This window comes from Monodelphis domestica, chromosome X, assembly GCF_027887165.1.
Source record: "Monodelphis domestica isolate mMonDom1 chromosome X, mMonDom1.pri, whole genome shotgun sequence".
In the NCBI taxonomy this organism is placed as follows: Eukaryota; Metazoa; Chordata; class Mammalia; order Didelphimorphia; family Didelphidae; genus Monodelphis; species Monodelphis domestica.
Window position 1 is genome coordinate 60,195,824 of NC_077235.1, and position 11,787 is coordinate 60,207,610.

The window sequence follows — 11,787 nt, forward strand, 5'->3', positions numbered from 1 at the left end:
AATGGGCAAGGGATATGAGTAGGCAATTTTCAGTTAAAGAAATCAAGACTATTAATAAGCACATGAAAAAGTGTTCTAGATCTCTTATAATCAGAGAGATGCAAATCAAAACAACGCTGAGGTATCATCTCACACCTAGCAGATTGTTCAACATGACAGCAAAGGAAAGTAATGAATGCTGGAGGGGATGTGGCAAAGTAGGGTCATTAATGCATTGCTGGTGGAGTTGTGAATTGATCCAACCATTCTGGAGGGCAATTTGGAACTATGCCCAAACAGTGATAAAAGACTGTCTGCCCTTTGATCCAGCCATAGCACTGCTGGGTTTGTACCCCAAAGAGATAATAAGGAAAAAGACTTGTACAAGAATATTCATAGCTGCACTCTTTGTGGTGGCCAAAAATTGGAAAATGAGGGGATGCCTTTCAATTGGAGAATGGCTGAACAAATTGTTGTATATGTTAGTGATGGAATAGTATTGTGCTAAAAGGAATAATAAAGTGGAGGAATTTCATGGAGACTGGAACAACCTCCAGGAAGTGATGCAGAGTGAGAGGAGCAGAACCAGGAGAACACTGTACACAGAGAATGACACGAACGTAATGGACTTCTCCAGTAATGGCTTTACAATGTCCCTGAACAACCTGCAGTGATCTATGAGATAAAACAAACTATCCTCAAGCAGAGGACAAACTGAGGGAGTAAAAACACCGAGAAAAAGCAACTGCTTGACTACAGAGGTTGAGGGGACATGATCGAGGAGAGGCACTAAATGGGCACCCTAATGCAAATGCCAACAACAAAGAAATGGGTTCAGAGCAAGGACACGTGATACCCAGACGAATCGCCCGTCGGCTAGGGAAGGGGTTGTGGGATGGTGGAAGGGGGGAAAGAAAATGATCTGTTTCCAATGAACAATGTATGAAAATGACCAAATAAAATAATGTTTTTTTTAAAAAAGTGAGATCTAAGCCTTAAAAAAAATTTTTCCCTCTCAGGGAGACAGATAGCATAGGACAGTGATGGCTAACCTTTTAGAGATCAAGTGCCAAAACTACAATCCTCACACCACTTGTGAGTCCCCAGCTTACCCCCATCAGGGGAGTGAGGAAGAGCTTCCATTGGGCTGCTTGGCGGAGAGGTAGGTGAAGTGAAAAAAATGTCCTTAGGCATGTATGGAGAGGGAGAAGGGAGCAGCCCCCTATGGCATGCATGCCATAGGTTCGCCAACATGGGCATAGGTTTTTATTATATCCATGTTATAACAGATGAGATATCCATATGATCTCATCTCAGAGATCTAGACCATCTAGTCTCACCCTTCATTTTATAGAGGAAGAAACTGAGGTATCAAGAAGGAAAGCGGTTTACCCAAGGTCTCATATAGGATCCTAGATCTAATGCTAGAAGAGACCTTATAAGCCATCTAGTCCACCTGCCCCAAATGTACCAAAGAGGAAACTGAGGCTCAGAGAAGTGGAGGACCTGCCCATAGTAACAAAGATAATACAGTACAGAGTTCATATTAATGGTTCATTTTCAATTTACTATTTTCATTAGACCCTTCCCCCCAACCCTGTTCCCGAAGGCTTGACCATTCTATGCTCCTGTCCATATCTGGGCCTTCATGCCAATAGGCAGCCTCAGATCCTGCTCCTGTCTGACTTAATGCATTTTATTACCACCTAGTGGTTAGCTCTTCCCAACAAGCCTTAGCACTTTTACAAATACAATAAGAGGATTGACAAACTCAACAGGGGGAAACCAGCTGTTACCCTCCTAGCTAAACAAGGCATGCCATATGCTCACAATCCCACTCCCATGCCCAGAGGCCACATGGAACCTTGCAGATTTGATTTCTTCACCATCCACACAGGCATCATTCCATCCAACCCCCAATCACCATACATCTACAGCCAACTCACATTAGACCTTGTTGGCAAGTCAGAGGGAATTAGGGTTCATGCTCCCTTTTTCTTACCAAGTCACCAACAATCCTCTCCATTTAACCTGGGCAAATCTTTGCCTTCCTCCCTTTCATCAGTAGTTTTTTTAAAGTAAATAAAACAAGGTTTTATAGATGCCACCGAGGGTCTGTCTACATTCTCATCTTTCTTGGGAATTGGCAGAAGAGAAGTGTACCAATTAGGAGGATGGTGAGGAGAGTGACCTATAGCTTAACACTGTAAGTTTTTATTGATATATTCTGTTTCCACATGACCTTTATTTCTATGTCTCCTGCTCAATGGTTCATCTCTTGTTGGAAAGGATAAAAAAGTAGAGTCATTCTGTAAAACTAATACATCACATCTGACAGTGTATGTAGTGTTTCCCACCCATAGACTCCCACTTTTGCAAAGAAGGAAATGGAGTTGATTTTCTCATTTCTTCCTCAGAGCAAACACATTTCAACAAAATAAACCTAGGTATCATAGAGGGAACTTCTTTTGTGAGGAAGAAAGCCCACTGCTTTATGGATATAGGGGAACTACCACAGAGACACTGGAAAACATAGAGAATATTATCTAGGGCAGGAGTTCTAACCCTTTTTTGAGCCATGATCCTCTTTGGAAGCCTGGTAAAATCTATGGACCACTTTTTAGAGTTATAGTTTTAATTAAAATTCACCCTAATTCTAGGATCTGGAAGGAACTCAGAAGCCAGCTAGCCCAACCCACTGATTTGACAAAGAGGGGAAACTGAGGCCCAGGAGGGGAAGTGATTGACCCAAGACCAAACACAGGATTCCAAGTCTAGAGCTACAAGGGACCTCAGAAGCAAGCAAGCCCAAACCCCTCATTATGGCAGGTGCCAAAGTCCAAATATGTTAAGTAACTTGACCAATATCATACATTTGATAAGCTCATCAGTCAGGACCTGATCCCAGGCCTTATTTTCTCAAAAGTCATAGTACTTTACACCCACCATCCTACATTGGAGGTTGGACAAACTAAGGCAAAGTACTCATTAACAATTTCAGTCCTTACAGAATGACAGAATCCAAGAAATCCTTCCTAGGAACTAATTGGTAGTTCTTTGTAAACCCTTGATGGAGCTACAATCTTCTACAATCTTCGTAATGGTTTACTCCACTGAACCACTTCTTAGTTTTACAACTCTGAAGCAGCCAGATTCAAACCTTGACTCTCATTTTAAGCTAGCCACTTCTCCTCTCCGGGCCTCAGTTTTCCCCCCTCAGTAATGTGTGTTAGATTAGGTGGCCTACAAGGGCCCTTCTAGCACTAGAGTTAGGGTCCTTGGGACCCCAATGGGACTTAGCATAGTGCCTGGTCCAAAACAGGTGCTTAATAAATGTTTGAAGAATACATAGATTGCACAGTAGATAAGCCATACCAGGCCTGAAGTCAGAAGGACCTGGGTTCAATCTTCTTCAAACATTTCCTAGCTGAGTAACCCTGGATAAGTCACTTAACCCAAATTGCTTAGCCCTTGCCACTCTTCCATCTTAGAATGAATACTGAGACAGAAAGTAAGGGTTTTTAAAAAAAATAAATCAAATCAAATAAATGCTCACTGATTTTTAAGGATGATAGGGCTAAGACTGCAATCTGGCTTCCTGCAGTGGGTCCCTTCTGTGTTTGACCAGTGGGTCCTGTTTGGGTCCTGTGTGTCACTGTAACCAAGAGCTGTGTAAAAGACAAATAGGTTACCTCGAAAGCCATCTACCATAACTTCCTATAGCTCACAGAACGGGCAGCTCTTACTGCCTCAGGTGCTGGTCACCTTGGACAAACAGGGACGAACTACAACATAGTGGTCCACATACCCTTTATCAGGAAGTCACAGCACATGGCCTGCCTTAAGAGGTCAGAGTGGAGATTCCACGCTATCACTCTTGTTAAAATTCTTCACCACTGTTTTAATCAAAGCGCAAGGATTTCTTTATTGAGCCTTTACTCTTACTATAGCATGGGTATAATGTTAACGACAAAAAAAGGCAAAAAACTTGGTCTGTCTTCAAAGAAAATACATTTGAATGGGGAGACAACACACAATTAATGAGGGATATATATCATATGGAGAGTATATGGAAAACAATCTTAGAGGACTTGCTGTTGCTGGGAGGACTAGCAAAGGCCTCCTGCATAAATCCTAGAGCTGAGGGGGTTTTTTCCCCTTTTAAACATTATTTTATTTGGGCATTTTCAAACATTATTTATTGAAAACAAAGATCATTATCTTTTCCTCTCCCCCCCCCCACCCCTCCCATAGGCGACACATGTTTCCAATGGGTATCACATGTATCCTTGATTTGAACCCATTTCCATGTTGTTGGTATTTGCATTAGGGTGTTCATTTAGAGTCTCTCCTCAGCCATATCCCCTCAACCCCTGTAGTCAAGCAGTTGTTTTTCCTCGGTGTTTTTACTCCCACGGTTTGTCCTCTGCTTGTGGATAGTGTTTTTTCTCCTAGATCCCTGCAGAATGTTCAGGGATGTTGTATTGACACTAATAGAGAAGTCCATTACGTTCGATTGTACCACAGTGTCTCAGTCTCTGTGTACAATGTTCTCCTGCCTCTGCTCCTCTCACTCTGCATCACTTCCTGGAGGTTGTTCCAGTCTCCATGGAATTCCTCCACTTTATTATTCCTTTTAGCACAATAGTATTCCATCACCAACAGATACCACAATTTGTTCAGCCATTCCCCAATTGAAGGGCATCCCCTCATTTTCCAATTTTTGGCCACCACAAAGAGAGTAGCTATGAATATTCTTGTAAATGCCTTTTTCCTTATTATCTCTTTGGGGTACAAACCCAGCAGTGCTGTGGCTGGGTCAAAGGGCAGACACTCTTTTATCGCCCTTTGGGCATAGTTCCAAATTGCCCTCCAGAATGGTTGGATCAATTCACAACTCCACCAGCAATGCATTAATGTCCCTACTTTGCCACATCCCCTCCAGCATTCATTACTTTCCTTTGCTGTCATGTTGACCAATCTGCTAGGTGTGAGGGGATACCTCAGAGTGGTTTTGATTTGCATTTCTCTGGTTATAAGAGATTTAGAACACTTTTTCATGTGCTTATTAATAGTCTTGGTTTCTTTAACTGAAAATTGCCTATTCATGTCCCTTGCCCATTTTTTCAATTGAAGAATGGCTTAATTTTTTGTACAATTGATTTAGCTCCTTGTAAATTTGAGCAATTAAACCTTTGCCAGAGGTTTTTATGAAGATTATTTCCCACTTTGTTGCTTCCCTTCTGATTATAGTTACATTGGTTTTGTTTGTACAAAAACTTTTTAATTTAATGTACTCAAAATTCTTTGTTTTACATTTTGTGACTTCTTCTAACTCTTGCTTGGTTTTAAAGTCTTTCCCTTCCCAAAGGTCTGACATGTATACTATTCTGTGTTCGCCTAATTTACTCATACTTTCCTTCTTTATATTCAAGTCATTTTCCCATTCTGAATTTATCTTGGTGTAGGGTGTGAAGTGTTGATCTAAACCTAATCTCTCCCACACTGTCTTCCAATTTTCTCAGCAGTTTTTATCAAATACTGGATTTTTGTCCCAAAAGCTGGGGTCTTTGGGCTTGTCATAGACTGTCTTGCTGAGGTCATTTACCCCTAGTCTATTTCACTGATCCTTCTTTCTGTCTCTTAGCCAGTTTGTTTTGATGACTGCTGTTTTGTAATATAGTTTGAGATCTGGGACTGCAAGGCCACCTTCCTTTGTATTTTTTTCATTATTTCCCTGGATATCCTTGATCTTTTGTATTTCCAAATGAACTTAGTTATGTTTTTTTCTAATTCAGTAATGAAGTTTTTTGGTAGTTCAATGGGTATGGCACTAAATAAGTAAATTAATTTGGGTAGGATGGTCATTTTTATTATCTTAGCTCATCCCACCCATGAGCAATGTTTTTCCAATTGTTTAGATCTAGTTTTAATTGTGTGGAGAGTGTTTTGTAGATGTGTTCATATAGTTTCTGTGTTTGTCTCGGCAGATAGATTCCTAAGTATTTTATATTGTCTAGGGTGATTTTAAATGGTATTTCTCTTTCTAATTCTTGCTGCTGAGATGGATTGGAGATATATAGAAATGCTGATGACTTATGGGGGTTTATTTTGTATCCTGCAACTTTGCTAATGTTGTTGATTATTTCGAGTAACTTTTTGGTTGATTCACTAGGATTCTTTAAGTAGAGCATCATATCATCCACAAAGAGTGACAGCTTGGTCTCCTCATTGCCAATTTTAATAGCTTCAATTTCTTTTTCTTCTCTAATTGCTACAGATAGTGTTTCTAGTACAATGTTAAATAATAGAGGTGATAATGGGCATCCTTCTTTCACTCCTGATCTTATTGGGAATTTATCTAGTTTATACCCATTGCAGATGATGTTTGCTGATGGTTTTAGATATATACGGTTTATTATTTTTAGGAAAGGCCCTTCTATTCCTATGCTTTCTAGTGTTTTCAATAGAAATGGGTATTGTATTTTATCAAAGGCTTTTTCTGCATCTATTGAGATAATCATGTGATTTTTGTCAGGTTGCTTGTTTATATGGTCTATTATGTGGATGGTTTTCCTAATATTGAACCATCCTTGCATTTCTGGTATGAATCCTGCTTGGTCATGGTGGATAACCCTTGTGATGACTTGCTGGAGTCTTTTTGCTAGTTTCCTATTTAAGATTTTTGCATCTATATTCATTAGGGAGATTGCTCTATAGTTTTCTTTCTCTGTTTTTTACCTGCCTGGCTTTGGGATCAGTACCATGTTTGTGTTGTAAAATGAATTTGGTAGAACTCCTTCTTGGTTTAATATTGGGATTAGTTGTTCTTTGAATGTTTGATAGAATTCATTTGTGAATCCATCTGGACCTGTGGATTTTTTTAGGGAGTTCTTTGATGGCTTGTTCAATTTATTTTTCTGATATGGGATTATTTAGATAATTTATTTCTTCCCCTTTTTGTCTCGGCAATTTATATTTTTGTAATATTCATCCATATCACCTAGATTGCCATATTTCTTGCCATATAATTGGACATAATAGTTTTTAATGATTGCCTTAATTTCCTCTTTATTAGAGGTGAGGTCTCCTTTTTCATCTTGGATATTGTAAATTTGGTTTTCTTTTTTCCTTTTTTTAGACTGACCAGTACTTTGTCAATTTTATTTGTTTTTTCAAAGTACCAGCTTCTAGTCTTATTTATTAAACCAATAGTTCTTTGACTTTAAATTTTTTTTCATTAAAACCCTTACCTTCTGTCTTGGAATCAATACTGTGTATTGGCTACAAGGCAGAAGAGTGGTAAGGGCTAGGCAATGGGGGTCAAGTGACTTGCCCAGGGTCACACAGCTGGGAAGTGTCTGAGGCCAGATTTGAACCTAGGACCTCCCATCTCTAGTCCTGGCTCTCAATCCACTGAGCTACCCAGCTGCCCCCTGACTTTAAATTTTATTAATTTCTCCTTTGAGTTTTAGGATCTCTAATTTAGTCTTCATCTAAGGATTTTTAATTTGTTCACTTTCTAATTTTTTAATTTGCATGCCCAATTCATTGACCTCTACCCTTCGTAATTTGTTAATACAATAACACAAGGATATAAATTTCCCCCTAAGTACTGCTTTGGCTGCATCGAATAGGTTTTAAAAGGAGGTCTCATCATTTTCCTTTTCTTCATTGAAGTTATTAGTTGTTTCTATGATTTGTTCTTCAACTAATTGGTTTTGGAGAATCGTATCGTTTATTTTCCAATTAATTTTTGATTTACCTCTCCATGTTCCCTTACTAATTATTATTTTCATTGCATTGTGATCTGAGAAAGTTGTGTTTATTATTTCTGCTCTTTTGCAATTGTTTGCAATGATTTTGTGCCCTAGTACATGGTCAATTTTTGTGAATGTACCATGTACTACTGAAAAGAAGGTATATTCCTTTTTGTCCCTATTTATTTTTCTTCACATGTCTACTAACTCTAATTTTTCTAAGATTTTATTCACTTCTCTTACTTCTTTCTTATTTATTTTTTGGTTTGATTTATCTAGTGCAGATAGAGGAAGGTTCAGGTCTCCCACTACTATAGTTTTTCTATCTATTTCATCCTTGAGCTCCACTAGTTTCTCCTTTAGAAATTTGGATGCTAAGCCATTTGGTACATACATGTTGAGTACAGATATTTCCTCATTGTCTATACTGCCTTTTATCAGGATGTAATTACCTTCCCTATCTCTTTTAACTAGATTTATTTTTACTTTGGCTTTGTCAGACATCATGATTGCGACTCCTGCCTTCTTTTTTCAGTTGATACCCAAGAGACTTGGCTCCACCCTCTTACTTTCACCCTATGCGTATCTACCTTCCACATGTGTGTTTCTTGCAGACAGTATATGGTAGGGTTTTGGATTCTAATCCACTCTGCTGTTCGCTTGCGTTTTATAGATGAGTTCATTCCATTCACATTCAAAGTTATGATTACTAGCTGTTTATTTCCCAGCATTTTGATTTCTATTCCTGGTCCTGCCTTTTCTTCTTTCACTATTTCCTTCTACACCAATGTTTGCTTTTAATCAATCCCCCTAATTCCCACCCTTATTTTACTTCCCTTTCTATCCCCCTTCCTTCTTATTTCCCCCCCCTTATTTTCCCTGTAGTCTTTCTGAAATTAACCCCTCTCCCTCTCCCTCCCTTGTACTGCTTCCCTCATCACCAGTCCATTTGTTAACCTTCTACTCCCCTACAGGGCACAAATCTATTCTATGCCCCAATGGATTGGATTTTTCTCCCCTCCCTCTTTGGGTCAATTTCAAAGCACATAACAGTTGAGTAGTTCCTATCTCTGACCTCTTTACCCTTCCAGTCTATTGATGTTCTCCACCCTCCCACTATGAGCTTCTTTGTGACATATAAATTTACCCCCATTTGTTTCTTTTCCCATTTCCTTTAATATTAAGCTATTTTAGCCCTAGTTATATATATATATATATATATGTATATGTATATATGTACACATACACATGTGCATGCATATATCTATATACCTATTTATGTCTTGTCATTTCATCTTATACAGTTTGTTCTTCCCTCTAAATGTACTTCTTTTTGCTGCCCAGGTAATAACAACAGTTTTTAAGAGTTACCAATGACCTCTTTTCTTATAGGGATACATATCATTTTAACTTATTGAGTCTCTAAAAATTTTTTTTTGTTTTGTTTTGTTTTTTCTTTTCCCCCTCTTTTTTAATTACCTTTTGACAATTCTCTTGAGTTGTGTGCTTGGACATTTCTGTTCAGGTCTGGTCTTTTCTTTACGAATTCTTGGAATTCTTCTATTTTGTTGAATGACCATACTTTCCCCTGTAAGAATATAGTCAGGTTTGCTGGGTAGTTGATTCTGGGTTGTAGACTTAGTTCCCTTGATTTCTGGAATATCATATTCCATGCCTTTCGGTTTTTTAGTGTGCATGCAGCCAGATCCTGCATTATCCTCACTGTGGTTCCATGGTATCTGAATGACTTCTTCTTTGCAGCTTATAATATCTTTTCTTTGGTCTGATAGTTCTTGAATTTGGCTATAACATTGCTGGGTGTTTTCAGCTGGGGATTAAGTACAGGAGGTGATCTGTGGATTCTTTCCAGCTCCACTTTTCCCTCTTGTTCTAGGATATCAGGGCAGTTTCCTTTAATAATTTCCTGTAGTGCTTGACTACAGGGGTGGAGGGGATATGACTGAGGAGAGACTCTAAATGAACACTCTAATGCAAATACCAACAACATGGAAATGGATTTGAATCAAGAACACATGTGATACCCAGTGGAATTGCGCGTGGGCTATGGAAGAGGTGGGGGGAGGGGGGGAGGGAAGAAAAGAAAATGATCATTGTTTCCAATGAATAATATTTGGAAATGACCAAATAAAAACTTTTAAAAAAATAAAAAAATAATAATTTCCAGTAGGATGATGTCCAGGCTTTTTCTTTTGTCATGGTCTTCTGGTAGACCAATGATTCTTAAATTGTCTCTCCTTAAACGATGTTCTAAGTCCTCTGTTTTGTGAATGAGATTCTTCATATTTTCCTCAAGTTTTTCATTCTTTGGTTTTGTTTTATAGTGTCCTGCTGCCTTGCAAGGTCACTTAATTCTAATTGTTTTATTCTGGTTCTTTAAGACTGGCTTTCATCCCTGGCTTTTTGGTCATCCTTTTCCTTCTGATCTGATTTGCTTTGGAGGTCATCTTTCATCCTCTTTACCTTGTCTTTCATCTCCTTTTTCTCATCTTTCATCTTCTTCACCTCATCTTTCATCTCCTTTGCTTCATTTTCCAGCTGGTTGATTTTGGCTTTCAAGACACTATTTTCTGTTTCCAGATGATTTATCTTAGTTTTTAAGTTCTTTTCCCAATTGTCTTCAGCCTCTCTTAATATGTGTTTTCAATTGCATTTTGAGTTCTTCAAAAGTCAGTATCCAATTCACTGGGATTTCTGATTTTTCCTTTCTGATCCCTCCACCTCTCTTTTGTTCGCTCTTTGCTCATTACCTGTACAGAAGCTGTCTATTTTAATTTCTTTCTTCTTTTTCTATTGTTTGCTCGTGTTTGCCTCTTCTTTGCTCCCCATATTTGTCTGTGCTCTTACTCCCATTTTTTTTTGGTTTGGGGGCTGTCAGTCTCCCCTCTTGGAGCTTTGTCAGATTTCTTGGTACAGTCTCTGGGGGAGGAATGTTGGCTTCTCTGTCCTCTGGAGGCTTTTGATCGGATTAAGTTCAACTGGGTTGGACTGTATGTGCTCTGAGGCTGAAGACTCCTGGAAGGCTGGAGCCACCCAGGCTCTCTCCAGTTCTCTCCAGCGGCTTCTCCACTGCCTGTGTTCCACGCTCTGAGCCTGGCACAGCACTGTCTGCAAGGTACACCAGTGCCTTTGCCCTCCCAGAGGTTCCTGTCCTTGAGGGAGGCCCTACACGCTGGGGGGGGGGGGGTAGGGTTCCTGGCTGAGCTCTGAGGTCTCCTGATGGGATTAGGTTCAACTGGGTTGGTCTGGATGTGCCCCCAGGCAAAAACCTCCAGTGAGATTGGAGCCAGATGGAAGGACCCAGCCAAGGGGCTGCAGACCCTTCAGTCTCTCTCTGGCTGCTTCCCTGCTGCCTGTGTTTGATGCTCTGAGCCTGGCCTAGGTTGTTCTCAAGGTATACCCTCCAGACCAGCACCTTTGCCCACCCAGAGGTTCCTGCTGCCACTTGGGACTCAGAGCTCTGGGTTGGGGGGGAGGGGTCCTGGGACCTTCCTTTTGTTCTCGAATGTTCTCAAATTCTGGCTTTTGGGGAGCATACCTTTTGAATTGAGTCCAGAAGGAGGGTTCCCCACCTCTGTCCTGTTGTTAAGTTTGAATTTCAGTCCCCTAGGAGCTTTCAGTTCGTGATCAGTAAGGAAGGGTTTTCAGAGGTCTGAACTTTTGCTGCTTCTAAGCCACCATCTGGACTCCACCCCCTGGAGCTGAGTTTTGAAAGAAACCTGGGAAAGAGGTATACCCGAGGAGGCAGGAGTATATTCAAGGTATGGGTAGTAATCAATTCAAAGATATGCATGCAATCAAAACATGGTGTACCCTACATAAAATACAGCAGGTAGACCAGTGTAGAAGAGAATGGCTATAGAGGGGAATGAAGTGGAGGAAGTCTGGAAGGAAGGGGTCAAGTTGCAAGGGCCTTTAAAGGCCAAACAAAGAATTTAGAGTTGATCAGGGAGACAAGGAAGCCACTACAGTTTATCTAGTGCAAAGGAGACATGGTTAGATCATCACTTTGGAAAACTTTTGACAACTC